Here is a 15,254-nt window from a genome sequence, read left to right as displayed (position 1 = left end):
GGAGGAGGAGGAAGAAGAAGAAGAAGAAGAAGAAGAAGAAGAAGAGGAACAACAACAGGAGATGCAAGAGGAGGAGGAGGAGGAGGAAGAAGAAGAAGAAGAAGACGAAGAACAACAGGTGATGGAGGAGGAGGAGGAAGAAGAAGAAGAACAACAACAACAACAAAGGAGATGGAAGAGGAGGAGGAAGAAGAGGAGGAACAACAACAACAGGAGAAGGAGGAAGAGGAAGAAGAAGAGGAGGGGAGGAAGAAGAAGAACAACACCAAAGAATAGTAGAGTTGGAAGAGACCTCATGGGCCACCCAGTCCAACCAACAGGAGATGGAAGAAGAGGAGGAACAACAACAACAGGAGAAGGAGGAAGAGGAAGAAGAAGAACAACACCATAGAATCATAGAATCATAGAATAGTAGAGTTGGAAGAGACCTCATGGGCCATCCAGTCCAACCAACAGGAGATGGAAGAGGAGGAGGAGAAGGAGGAACTTCAGTCCTTCTTTCTTCTGGGCCGCAGCAGTCATGTTATCCTCCGCTACTTGTAGGTCACATCGGCACAGATTTCCCTCCCTTCCTTCTTCCCGGCGACTTCTTCTTCCAAGGCTGTGAAGTCTGAATCTTGTCTCTGGGGCAAGTTGTCTGACTCGAGACAATTACTCTCGCAAAGCGATTTCTGTATAAATTATTCAAAGGTCACACTGACATCCCCGTTGCCGACTCCTGAAGGCCTCGTATAACCTTATTAAACATGTCTGTTTTTGCACGAAAGGTTACCTGGATCCAATCTCGCTGCTCCCTCGGCCTCTTTGCTCGCCGGCCTTGCAGGAAGCCTTGCTCGGCTAAACGAGCCCCCCCCCCCCCCGGCACGTTAACGAATGCAATCCCGTTAAGCAAAGCCACAGCGTTACCTATTCCCCATTGTTCAGAGTCCTAAAACCCATAGAGAATCCAGAAAGAGGGCGGTCCTAAAGGAAATCCGTCTTGTAATATGCTTCAAACCTTTCGGCTGGAATGCTACTTGTAGCTTGTGCCGTACAGAAGAAGTTGGGAATTTTGTTCTGATGGAGAACATTGTGAATTGATAAATATAATGGCAAGTCAAGATGGTACTCGCAAGGTTGTCCGATGGTCTGATTCATTCCGTGTGGCATATAATGCGAGAGACTACAATGGTACACTAGTCAACTCGTGCTCAAAATAAGTACGATGGGAGGTGATTAGAGATGTTGTGATCCGCGCAAAAGCTGAGGAATGGATTGTCTCAGTGACGAAGTGACATAATAACCATATTATAACCATAATCTATATATATAAAAGAGTGATGGCATCAGGGCAGCGGACAAAACAACAAAACTACAGGCCTCCCCAACCTCGAAATTTGACAACAAAACCCATCATTCACGGCTCTAGGTTGATACAACAAAAAGAAAAGAAAAATAAAGCCCTAATTACAGGGAGAGGAATAATAGTTTTTATCCAATTGCTGCCAGTTTGAAGGCTAAGCTCCGCCCACTTGGTCTCCTAGCAACCTACTCAGCCCAGGGGACAGGCACAGTTAGGCCTCACTTAGGCCTCTTCCACAGATTATCAGATTTGAACTGGATTATATGGCAGTGTAGACTCAAGGCCCTTCCACACAGCTATATAACCCATTTAGAATCTTATCTGCTTTGAACTGGATTATCTTGACTCCACACTGCCATATAATCCACTTCAGTGTGCATACTAAACATAAAGACAACCATACAACAGACATTCAATACTACCACTACCTCAACAATTTCTCACCAACACCACCAGACAACGCCACAGCAACGCGTGGCCGGGCACAGCTAGTATTAATATATATTAATAGTAATACAGTAGAGTCTCACTTATCCAAGCCTCGCTTATCCAAGCCTCTGGATAATCCAAGCCATTTTTGTAGTCAAGGTTTTCAATATATCGTGATATTTTGGTGCTAAATTCGTAAATACAGTAATTACAACATAACATTACTGCCTATTGAACTGCTTTTTCTGTCAAATTTGTTGTATAACATGATGTTTTGGTGCTTAATTTGTAAAATTATAACCTAATTTGATGTTTAATAGGCTTTTCCTTAATCCCTCCTCCTTGTTATCCAAGATATTCGCTTATCCAAGCCTCTGCCGGCCCGTTTAGCTTGGATAAGTGAGACTCTACTGTATATAGTTGTGTTAATGGCTGATTCATAACCTCTGTCAGCAGGGTGCTATATAAGGAAGATGAACGAATCCATCTTTCTCTCTCCTCTGTGACTCTGTGTATATGACTATCCAATGACTCTGATTGTTTGCAAAGAATGAGGATCTGTGAATCCTCATTTGTATATATTGCAACGGCGAAGATTAAATCCTCCGGATATTTTGGGTGAAAACCTGAATCCGAGACCATGTGGTCTCTTCCAACTCTAGGATTCTATGACTCCATCCACACTTGTTGAAACAACCCGGCGGTTTCCAGCCGTCCAAGTAATTTGCTTCAATAATTTATTGATGCATAAACCTGGGAGAGGTTTCTCCGGGGCCACCTTTCAATCCCGACCCAGGAGATGCGAAAGCACTCAGCCCCGCTCCCTCTCCCGTTCTTCTCCCCGAGGAGGAGAAGGCCGGCCCCAGCCTCGCCTCGCTCCTTCGGAGATTTCATTACGAATGTATTTAGTATGGAAAATTAATGGCAATGAGCTTATAGCGGGGGCTCTTACGTAAGAGATGTGCTTTTAAAGGCTTTCCACGCCTCAACTCGCCACAGGAACGAGGCCTCTGTGGCTTAAATAAGCTGTTCTCACACAAAATGAAAAAAAAGCTCTTCCAACTTTTTTCGCCGACAGTTTTTCCTCCTCTAACTTGGGGCCGGGCTGTGGCGCAGCTGGCTAGTAACCAGCTACTATAAATCACTACTGACCGAGAGATCATGAGTTCCGGGTCGGGTTAAGCCTCCGACCATTAAAAAAAAAATAGCCCCGGCTTGCTGTTGACCTAGCAGCCCCGAAAGACAGTTGCATCTGTCAAGTAGGGAAAATTTAGGTACGCTTTATGCGGGAGGCTAATTTAACTAATCTACATAAAACTGCTCACGAGAAAAAGAAGAGGAAGAACAGCCACCAATGGATGGTGAAGCAACAGCTCCCCCTGTGGCCGGAACCGTGAAGCTGGAAAGATGTTAAAAAATGCCTCTGTGTCTGTCTAAAACTGAATGTTGTTTGTCTGTTGGCATTGAATGTTTGCCATATAGATGTTCATTGTAATCCGCCCTGAGTCCCCTTCGGGGTGAGAAAGAAGGGCGGAATATAAATACTGTAAATAAATAAATAAATAAATAGGTTGTTGCCCGTGTTTTCGATGTACATGACATTGCCGGTAATACTGTAGTGTTGAAAATATCTGCTCTGACCTTGATTGGCAGCTAAGCATCTGCTAGCACCTGTCCGGTTTAGTGCCATCTATTGTACGATCTTGCAGATTGAATAAAGCCTCTATCATTTATCTTCAACTATTGGGTCTTAACTCCTTCTAGGAACATTGGCGGTTAGCTGGCCCCACCAGGCACGGACTCTCATTATCCGCGATCCTTAGACTCCTACAATGAGGAAGTTCTTCCTAATGTTCAAGCGGAATCTCCTTTCCTGGAGAGAGCTGCAAAATTGAAAAATCTCTGAAAATTCATTTGGGAGGGGAAAGGGCCTTATGGGAAATTTAATCTTTCCTCCAATAAGTTATTCCTCACCCTCGGGAACCCGAGGAAAGCACAACAAGCAATTATAATTCTCCCGATTCGACGGAGGAGAATCCGTCTTAGGCTTCCTATAAATACCAGGGAAGGTAAATGCATTAACCTTATCTTGATCCTAAATTGTAATTACATGAAGTCTGCCTCCCAAGTAAATTAGTACATTAATAACAATTTTGTTCCTATAATTACTATCATTTCTTAGATCTTCGAGCCATTTTGCTCATTTACCCTCTCGGCCCGAGATAATATCCTCCGTCAGAAAGTGACAATCCACTCCAACTTTCCCGGGACAGAAAGCATTGATCACGCTCTTTGGCCGGTTGCAAAAAAATTATTATTCTTTTTTCTCTCCAAATTGCAATGATTGCTCTTCGTTGGTTAAAAGTGTGTGGGAACGAGCCTGATTAATGTCCAATGGCGTTAGGGAGGAAGCAGCCTCGACTGATATAAACTTTCAGTATTGATTATTGAGTCAATAGGAGGCAACCGTTTAGCCCAAGGAGTGCCAAAATAAATTGCATTAAACATCCCTAAAGGTAGCTTAAACAGTGATGCTATTGGGATTATTTCTCCGTCTTTATTTTGCTTTAAGTTCTAAGTTGATTGAGTGTGGATTTAGGGAATCATATCCTTGAGTCCTTCTGGATTCTGTCCTGAACAAGCAACGTTGAAGCCTGTGAAGCCTCCGAGGATGAGGACGGGAAGTTTCTGGTTGAGCCCGGTGTTTCTGTGCGGAAAAACGAAAGTGTCCTTTGAGACGATGGGAATATGTTGTCGAAGGCTGGAATCATGACTGGAATCACTGGGTTGCTGTGAGTTTTCCATGTTCCAGAAACATTCTTTCCTGACGTTTCGCCTGCATCTATCATTACCTCTGAGGATGCCTGGCATAGATGCAGGTGAAACGCCAGGAAAGATGTTTTTTAAAATATTTTTTACTAGCTTTGCCCGGCCACGTGTTGCTGTGGCGTATGGGAATCCTTATGGAATAGCAGTGAATAGCCTTGCAGTATCAAAGCCTGGCCGTTTTCTGGAGTAACTGGAGCTTTTTGTTGTATGAACGTAGAGGCATGGATGAGGGGTTGTGCTGCCAAGTTTAGTGTTTCTGGGATGGGTAGTTTTGTTGTTTTGTCCTAGGCCGAAATCCCATTACCCTTTTATATATATAGATTAAGTGTTTTTGAACATAAAAAGAGTGAGAACAATAATGAGTATAGAAAAGAAAGTGAAAAGGGGGGTGTGATGAGGAGAAGGAGGAAAAAAAACCAATGGAGATAAAAATAAAAATTGTTGGATGGAAGAAAATTATAATAAGTGAGGGAAAAGAGAAAAAAATAAAAATAAAAATTGGAAAAGGGTTAAAAACAAGAAAAAAACCCAAAAAAGGGAAAAAACCCCCTCAAAACATACAAAAAATAATTAAAAAGAGAATAAGAAAAAAAAGTACTTCCCGTCTTTTCTTCTAAGTGATAGAATATTTTGTACTTGTTATCATTATAAGTCCACTCCGACATTATGTTTTTGTAGAAAGTTCTTGTTCTATATAAGTTGTCAGTAATGTCCAATCTGTTTCTTTTTTTGGTTTACCACGATGGGTCTTCAAGTAATATGTCAGTGTGTCCATGTTCTTTATATCCATAATGTTTAATATCCATTCTTCTTTAGTTGGTGTTTCTGTTGATTTCCACTTCTTTGCATATAGTATTCTTTCTGGCTGCTGTTACAAAATAGTTAAATAGAATCTCTTGATTCTTGTTAAGATCCACGTCAATCATTCCTAATAAAAAGGAAAGATGTTTTTGATGAATCGTACCGCTAGGTTTTGTCTGTGAAATGCTGGAGGGTATGGAGCACTTCATTGCAATATTCTGGAGAAGGTTTTTTGCCACAGAATCCTAGAGTTCTGGTCCACAGACAATAAGCAATAAGACCGGGCAGGAATACGATGAAGGATCTATCCCAAGACTGCTTAGAAGAAGAAAAAGAACACGATAGGCACCAGCTGAGCGAAAGCTCCCCAAACAAATAACAAGGAATAAAACAAGAGAAACACTATCAATAACACGGATCGTTCCTGGGAAGGGATCCAAGGAAGGCCAAGTGGGAAATACTCCTCCGTTCCTTGAGATGATGAGAGCGTTTCGTCGCTGTTCGCACAAGTCAAGCTCGGTTGCTTACAGAAAGCCTCCTATCGCTCTTCCCCAGAAACTGGAGCAAAGCCATTGCACTCCTTGCCGTCGATAAGGCGGCTTTCTGAAAGCGGAACATCGGAGTGGCTTGCTCTGCGGCCAAAGGAGGACCTATCTGTTCATATCTAGGAAACGTGTTATCTCGGGTTGGAAAATAACTAGCAGGCCGATATTTGCAGGATTCCTTTTCCATTTCAGTGACCCTAAATCAGTGGTTCCCAACATTTTTTGATCAGAGGCCACTTATTTGGGACTTTCTAGAAAAAGCACAAGGCTATTATGAATAGGGCCCACTTTGACCAGGGACCACTTTGGCCAGGGACCATCTTGACCAGGGACCACCTTGACAAGGGACCACCTTGACAAGGGACCACTTTGGCCATGGACTACTTTGGCCAGGGACCACCTTGACAAGGGACCACTTTGACCAGGGATCACTTTGACCAGGGATCTCTTTGACCAGGGACCACTCTCCAACATTAGCACCAAAAATTGTTACGAATCAGTTTTTGGTCAACTTTAGATTTGGTTTGATTACTTGGGCTGCTGATTCAGAAAATTACATTGGATAGACCACATCAGCTCTAGTTTCTGATACAGAATATATGCCAGAGAAACGTAAAAAAAGGAAAGTATGTTATATAGTATGTAAGTACTGTAGGTGATATAATATTACCTTCTATATAAACAACTTTTAGTGGCACTTGTTATACAAGCTGCAAACGAAGGGAATTATGGTGTCATATTTAACATCAATATAAACTGGGTTTGGCTAGAAACAGTGGTAGTGTTGAAGTGGGAATGATTGTATATAGAGTTGTTTAAATGTAATTGAGTTATAGTGTTGCAATGTGAGCTGGAGATTGCATCATGCACTGTCTGCTGTCCACTATGCGAGTGTGTAAAGAGTTAACTGTGTATTGCATCAGACTGTAGAGGTGGTTATAAATAGCTCCTTGTGCCCTCTGCCCTCTGCCCTCTCTGCTCTCTGCACTCTGTCTGTATATATCGTCTTGAGAGTTTTCCGTTTGTTAGTAAACTTTTTGTAGATAGCCAAACAGGCTTCAGCCTCTTTATTGGTGCCAGTGATTCTTCGTTGATCTTCCGCTGCATGTGTGTTTATCCAAACCGCGTGCTCTAACAGTGGTTATGGGCCCAGGTTTGCGTCAGGCCTGCGCCAGTGTTCAGAAGAATCCAGAAGGGGACCAGAAGGACCAGCTGGATCAGCACCAGAGCCTACTCCAGAACCTGCGACTGTGCCAGAACCAGGCCAGTTTCCAGTAGATCATAGCCCCATCCCTATGGAATCTCTTATGTTTACTAGTAGTGTATATTGCAATGAATACTTTACTCAAGGTATCCACTATTTGTATTCTCATTCACTACATTAGTGTAGTTCTTAACACAAAGGAAATACACTTAGCAACACTTGCAAAGGTATTACGGAAAAACGATTCCTATTTATGGTTTAAGTGCCAATATTGTCAAATAGAAATAAAAACCAAACAAAGTCTTATAGTTGACTCATAGTTTGAATCCCCCAAATAACCCCAGGAACAGGCCTAATGAGGCTGCAGTCCATATTTTAGTTCTTGCGGTCCATTAGTGGTCCACGGACCACAGGTTGGGATCTGCTGCCCGAAATGGACATGTAGGGTCAACTGGACTTTGGATTCTGCCCAGAAATGGACCAGCAGCCATTGAGGTTTGGTCTCTTTGGATCCAACCAATACCAGTCTCTTGGATTCGCCTTTTCCTCGTTTCCTTCACGATCGGATCATCCGCCGTGCTGCTTTCCGCCCCCTTTGCTCCGCTTTGACCAATTCCATTTTGCAGCCTCTGTTTCTCTGAAATTGCCAATTTCCTGCTTCAGTTCAAGCCCCGCGATGCTTCTCATTGTCTCGGCCATAAAAGTGATCCCTCGCAGCTACTGCTTTGTCAGGGGAAAAAAAAAAAACAACTTTCCGCGGTTTTAATGAAAAGGTGTTAATTTAAGCGAGGGCGGCTTCCTCAAGTTGGAGTGGATTTATCCGCTCCTGCGCCGAGCCGACGCGTAATTCAAAGAGGCCGGTTATTTATTTATTATTGTTATTATTTGTCTGCCAACTCGCCCCCGCCGCGTCCTTTCTTCAGCCGACTCCCGAGGGAAATTCCGATCACCAAGACTCGATGGTTTGGATTAAAGGTATAATATCCAGGCGAGCAGCAGGGGAAGAAAAAGGAATGAAAGGCTAATTAAAATTCCACCGGAGTGAGCAAATTGCCTACAAATGAGACGATTCGCAACGGTGCCAAAACATCGCCTCCCTCCGAGCCTCCTCCTTTCCCTCCGGGGCCGGACGTGTCGGGGCCACATTTGGAGGCAACCACGGGAAGCTCTTCCTAAGGTCTAAGAGGAATCTCCTGTCCTTCCATTTGAACCCATGGAGCCATTGAGACCTAAGCCTTGTGATCCCCAGGTTGTGCCGGTCAGTTTTATTTCTAGCGGCCACTTTTTGCTTTATAGTCAAGCCGTGCTTCTTGTAAGTCAGAGCACGGTCCAGAGTGACTCCCAGATATTTGGGTGTGCTGCAATGCTCCAGCGGGATTCCTTCCCAGATAAATCTGATCTGAGGTGAAAAGGACACGTCTGCATTTTAGATGGATTAGGGATCAGATGGTTTCCCCTGTAATAGGCAGTAAGAGCACCTAAAGCTTCAGAGAGCTTCTGTTCAACCATTTCAAAGCTCCCTGCTTGGGCGGTGATGGCATGATCGTCAGCATAGATGGATTAGGGATCAGATGTTTTCCCCTGTAACAGGCAGTAAGAAAACCTAAAGCTTCAGAGAGCTTCTGTTCAACCATTTCAAAGCTCCCTGGTTGGGCACTGATGACGTGATCATCAGCACAGATGGATTAGGGATCGGATAGTTTCCCATGTAATAGGCAGTAAGAGCACCCAAAGCTTCAGAGAACTTCTGTTCAACCATTTCAAAGCTCCCTGCTTGGGCGGTGATGGCACGATTGTCGGCATAGATTAAACTCTCTGTCCCTTCTGCACGATATGTAGTAGTTACCAGAGCCCTCTTGTCCTTTGCCAGCCGTAGCATTTGTTGAATTTTCTTGGTGGGTCTGTAGATAGTTTGTAGGTTGTGTTCTTCATCAGGTTCCCTATGTGGTCAGTGGTTCCCTTGATGTATTCCTTGATGGGTCTGTAGATAGTTGGATGTTGTGTTCTTCATCAGCCTCCCTATGTGGTCAGTGGTTCCCCTGATGCATTCCTTGGTGGGTCTGTAGATAGTTGGATGTTGTGTTCTTCATCAGCCTCCCTATGTGGTCAGTGGTTCCCCTGATGCATTCCTTGGTGGGTCTGTAGATAGTTTGTAGGTTGTGTTCTTCATCAGCTTCCCTATGTGGTCAGTGGTTCCCTTGATGTATGGTAAGAACAGCTTCCCTTTAGGTGGCTCAGATTTGTTTCACAGACAATGGTTCTTTCTCCCACCCTGGACATTATTCCACAGGTGTATACGTATATATATACACATACTTGTCTGACTATCAGAGATCCTCTGAAGATGCTAGAAACAGATGCAGGTGAAACATCAGGAGGAGAAAACACTGCTACGACACATTCATAGAATCACAGAATAATAAAGTTGGAAGAGACCAGATGGGCCATCTAGTCCAACCCCCTGCCATGCCGGAAAAGCACGATCAACCATCCATCCCCAAAACCACACAACACTCCACGCAGGGAACCGTTTTCAAAATCTCCTCTGAGAACGTCGCCTGCCAAGGGGGAAATGTGGGTGAGCAAACTTTGGGCTTCCAGCTGGCTTCCTCCCGCCCGGATCCGTGGCACCAGCTGAGCTCTTGCAAAAGACACATTCGGGACGGAGCGTGATGCGGGAGGCTGCGCAAACTGTCAAGGAGGACGGCGGGAAAGCCTGGGGAACCGCTGGGACGCATTAGCCACCTCCTGTTTCCAGGCATGAGCTGCCAATCCTTCCTCGCATCCTTGGTGAGACCCCGCTACCTGCCCTTTCTCCTCGGCTCCCTTCAACAACGGCCTCCGAAATGAGCACCTTTCCTGGTGCGAGGAAGCAAGACAGACCGAGCAAGAGAGGGATTTTACCACCGTGGCATCTCCATAGCAACCTGGCTGTGGAGGAGAAGGGCTTTAATTCTGAACGGCTTATTTGGCTGCCGACCTGGGGAGTCATCAAGAGGAGATTGGAAGCATTAAAGCCCGGCAGGAGGACGGGACCGTGCAGACGGTGAATCGAGAGCTACAACAGCCTGCAAGTTCTAGTCGTGGCTTTGAGACCAAACACAGACCCACATCAGAGTGACCGGACGAGCTTCAATGGAGAAAGAGATCCATAGAAAGCAAAAGGCATGTGCAATCAATAAAAAAATGTTTCAAAAGTCATTACAAAACTGGGGGGCGCTTTAGAGTTTCTAAACGATTGCCCCTCCAATCCGAACCATCCAATTGCTGACATTTCCAAAGAAGGCTTGGAAGGGCAAATGTGGTCCCAGGGCTGCAATTTGCTTACTCCGATCTAGGCTGTGGCGCAGCTGCAATAAATTACTACTGACCAAGAGTTCATGAGATGGAAGCCCAGGTCGGATTGAGCCCCCAACCATTTAATAGCCTAGCTCGTTGTTGACCTAAGCAGCTCAAAAGACAGTTGCATCTGTCAAGTAGAAAATTTAGGTACCACTTTATGCAGGGAGGCCATGTATATGTGCATTGTAATCCGCCCTGAGTCCCCTTTAGGGTGAGAAACCCGGGTCAGATTGAGTTCCTGACCATTAATAGCCTAGCTCGTTGTTGACCTAAGCAGCTCAAAAGACAGTTGCATCTGTCAAGTAGAAAATTTTAGGTACCGTTTTTATGTGTGGAGGCTAATTCATAGAATCATAGAATAGTAGAGTTGGAAGAGACCTCATTTAACTAATTGACGACACCATGAAAACTTCCAGCAGTGTGCGGAAAGGAATGGTGTCACAAGTGGATGGAATCGAGCATACCCTCATGAAGCCGGAAGCTGGAAAACGATGACACCATTGCGACCCAACAATAGCCAAAGAACAGACAACGTCCCATCTCTTTCAGGGATTATGCATTTGAAACAATGACATCGTTGCAATCCAACTATTTCCAAAGAATGATCGACATGCCATCCCTTTTATGCATTTGACGTAATGACAACACTGCAATCCAACAATATCCAAAGGATGGTCGACTTCCCGTCCCCTTTCTACCATTAGGTATTGTGCATTTGAAATAATAGTCCAACGATACCCAAAGAACAGTTGACTTCCCATTTTCTATTACAAATGCGGAATAATGATATCGCACTTTGCTAAGTAGCCAATCGCACGGGTCTCTTTCCTGGGATCAATAAGGGCAAATGAGGACAATTTGGGGAGAGGCGTGACTGCTTCCGGGATAAACTGCCGGGATAAATAATCGGGGATCACAGTGACATTTGTGGTACTTTTACAAGCGTCCCTCGGGAGGAAGGGGAGAAACGTAATCCTCCTGTTTTATATCGGGTGGCAATTATCAGCACTGTCAAATTGGACTGCGCTTCGATTTGTTCGGGAGCTGAGAAGGACAATCTGCGCGGAGATGTCCCCAGCGACTTGTTTTGTTTTGTTTTTTGACCTGACAACTGTTTATCCCTTAGCAACAGATGCAAATGTGTCTTCTTTCGCATCAACGCTCGCCGGGCACGGGCCTTCCTTAACTGTGGTCCTAGTCTAAATTCGACCTCAATCCAAACTGTTTAAATGTGTTTCTCATTCTCTGATTCTGTTTGACTCAAGTTCCACTTTCCATTTCCGGAAATAAACAAGTAACTGCCTATATTTTTAATTATATGGCTTCCTATTAATGTATGTCCTGGGAAAAATGGCAGCACCTTTTTTGACCCTCTTTATCCTCACCGCTGATTTCTTTCTACTTTCTGGAAAGATCCTATAGAATATACATCATGACAACATGGTAAACGGCTACGTAGTCCACTTTTGGCTCATAGATGATACTTCCCAGGGCGAGCAAGGCTTGTATTAGTAAGCAGGCCGCTGTTTTCCTTACCAGAAGCATGGAAGAAATCATCGAAAAGCAACAGGCTTTGAAATATTCCAAATGAGGAGGCCAAGGGAGGCAACGTGGTGAAGCTCTGGGCTCAGCCCAAGCCCAGCCACTGGAGTGAAGGGTTTATGGAAATTGCTAAGAATTAGTCAGCAAGGCAGTGTTCTCTGTCAACTTAGTGAGCGGGTCTTTGCAGCCAAGCATTAGATGTGCTTTGCATCTATTTGCATATCGAGCAAGCCTTGAGCTCAAACTGTCACTCAAGGGGAAGGATGAGCTCCGGAGAAGTGTCAGATTCAATCCACTCGAAGGGACAAGTTGTGCTGGACAGGAAGGAGCAGCTGGGAGCCCACTCGCCCTCCCCACTCGCCCTCCCCTTCTCCGCACTTGCCGATTTCTCTAAATCTTGAAGGAAGACGGGGCAAAGTTTGGACCTAGGGTCATATATGGCTTCCAGGGGCGTCAATCACAAAAAACAGGAGAGGAAGCAAGAATAGTTTCGATTGGCCGTTTCGGTGGCTCTCGAATCTTCCCATTCGGTCCAGTTCTTCTCTGCTCAGAAGACACTTGGTTGGAAGGAAGCCGTGGCAAGGATGCCTTCCAAGGCCTTGAGCAACTGTTGCTTTGAGAAACGTGGAGTGGAGAAGATGAGAGAAAGAAAGTATCACCATTGCTATTGCAAGACTTCGTCCAACTTGTTCCCCTACCACGTCCTTGATTCCGTGTAAGTGGAGTCCTGGCAGCAGAGTGGAGAAGATGGGAGAAAGAAAGTACACTAGAGTCTTACTTATCCAACATAAACGGGCCGGCAGAATGTTGGATAAGCAAATATGTTGGATAATAAGGAGGGATTAAGGAAAAGCCTATTAAACATCAAATTAGGTTATGATTTTACAAATTAAGCACCAAAACATCATGTTATACAACAAATTTGACAGAAAAGGTAGTTCAATACACAGTAATGCTATGTAGTAATTACTGTATTTACGAATTTAGCACCAAAATAACATGATGTATTGAAAACATTGACTACAAAAATGCGTTGGATAATCCAGAACGTTGGATAAGCGAGTGTTGGATAAGTGAGACTCTACTGTATCACCCATGCTATTGCAAGACTATTGCAGGCCCGAGCTGTGGCGCAGGCGGGAGAGCAAGCCAGCTGCAACCAGCTGCAATGAATCACTCTGACCAGGAGGTCATGAGTTCGAGGCCCGCTTGGAGCCTATGTTTGTCTTGTCTTTGTTCTATGTTAAAAGGCATTGAATGTTTGCCTATATGTGTAATGTGATCTGCCCTGAGTCCCCTTCGGGGTGAGAAAGAAGGGCGGAATATAAATGCTGTAAATAAATAAATACGTAAATAAGACATCATCCAACTTGTTCCCCTACCACGTCATTGATTCTGTGTAAGTGGAGTCCTGGCAGCTTGACTTCGTACTCCGATTCATCCCACCCAGAGGAACTGCAAGAAGGAAAGGAGCACCAATATCATTACACGACTTTGTCAACCATTGTCTAAACTGGAGAAAGTGTGGTCTTCTCCTGTTCCAAGGTGGCATCTCTAATACCAGAAAACAGGCAATGGAGATATCATTGAAGTGCTGTCCCATTTGGCCATGGACAACTCGTTTCCCCGAAAACAGGTTCGGCATTCTGGATAGTTCCATATAAGTCCAGCCTAAGCTCCCACCATCTTTAGTTAATTCTGCTTTTGCTCTGTATTTTGATTTTCTGGCTCAGTGGAAAAAAACAAATGGTGCTTCCTTGTGTGTCTTTCCTCCCTTCTTAATTTAATGCCCGGGCAGAAAGCACTGCAAATATTTATAGGGAAAAAGATAAATAACCTTTAAATTAAGGCCTACTTAACATCATTACATATTTATAAGCCTTCCCGATGAAGAAGAAATGGGTGTTTGCACATTACAATGATTTAATCACCCAGGATTAATCCTCGGAGGGCCCATAACTCGCTCTTCATTTGCTTCCCAAGATACTGGCTCTCATGGTCAATGCCGGCAGCAATTTCTTTTCCAGGACAAACTGCCACCGAGTTGGAAAGCGAGGTTCAAATCTTGCACAGTGTCTCTCCAGAGCAAAGACTCCGTGTGTATATGTGTGTGTGTGTGTGTGTGTATCTATATATATAAAAGGGTAATGAAATTTCGGCCTAGGACAAAACATTATCTATATATATAAATGAGTGATGGCATCACGGCGACCGACAAAACAACCAAACTACAGGCCCCCCAACCTCGAAATTTGACAACACAACCCATCATCCATGCCTCTAGGTTGATACAACAAAAAGAAAAGAAAAATAAAGTCCTAATTAGAGGGAGAGAAATAATTGTTTTTATCCAATTGCTGCCACTTAGAAGGCTAAGCTCTGCCCACTTGGTCTCCTAGCAACCCACTCAGCCCAGTGTTAATAAAAGAATAAAAAATAAAATAAATACAAATAATACAATAAAAATAATTAAAAACACTAAAAATTAATACAATAAAATACTATAACAAAATAACTAAAAATAATACAACAAAATAATAAAATATAATAAATAAAAAAGATAAGTTACAATAAAATTAATTAAAAAATACAAATAACTTCAAATAAAAATTCCACAACAACTTTTAACCAATACCACCACCACTTTGCCACAGCAACGCGTGGCTGGGCACCGCTAGTTATTTATAATACTGCAACAAAATTTTAAAAATGTTCTGTTCCTGGTTCGAAAATGTTGTTTCCTGTTTTGCAGTCCTTACTTTGAAAGGAGTTGTTCTGCTACAGAAAACCATATTGTAGGAATACATGTATTAAGACAACCAAAAAGGTCACAGGACAGTAAGGAACTTCAGGAGTTGTGGCGCCCTGTCCACATTTGCCTCTGTGCCCTTCAACCCGGTTCTAAAAACGGGGCTAAGGAATGCCGATGAAGCCCGTATTTCAGCTTCGATGGAAACATCACGATGGATTACTTTTAATCTCAGCCCTGTTGATTTTGGGCTATAAGATGAATTGGAACTGGAAATTGTTTTACACAATGGAGATTAATACGAGAATGTAATTAAAAGGAAAGGAGCATAATTACGGGGAAGGAAGCAAGCATGGAGTTGGAATCGGTGGGCTGCCTTTCGCTATCAATTGCAAGTCCGGGCGCTCCAGCGAAGACAAACGATTCGCCGAAAAAAATATCTATCAAGGCGATGAGCAAAAGAAGAAACGC

The 15,254-nt window shown here is 43.8% G+C and overlaps 1 protein-coding gene across 4 annotated transcripts in view; it reads right to left on the bottom strand.

Moving 5' to 3' along the window:
• nphp4 (nephrocystin 4) overlaps window positions 1–15,254 on the bottom strand; it is a 231,594-nt gene that overhangs the window by 136,246 nt on the left and 80,094 nt on the right. The window contains exon 31 of one of the 4 annotated variants that reach the window (XM_062965718.1): window positions 2,163–4,478. The exons of the other annotated variants lie outside the window; for them this stretch is intronic. The gene's annotated coding sequence lies outside the window, so the exon portion shown is untranslated. Of the gene's footprint in view, window positions 1–2,162; window positions 4,479–15,254 lie in introns of those variants that run through there. 4 annotated transcript variants of the gene reach the window in all.

Source organism: Anolis carolinensis, unplaced genomic scaffold (genome assembly GCF_035594765.1).
Source record: "Anolis carolinensis isolate JA03-04 unplaced genomic scaffold, rAnoCar3.1.pri scaffold_15, whole genome shotgun sequence".
NCBI lineage: Eukaryota > Metazoa > Chordata > Lepidosauria > Squamata > Dactyloidae > Anolis > Anolis carolinensis.
Note: the sequence above shows the minus strand (reverse complement) of the source record. Positions and strands in the feature narration are given on the sequence as shown.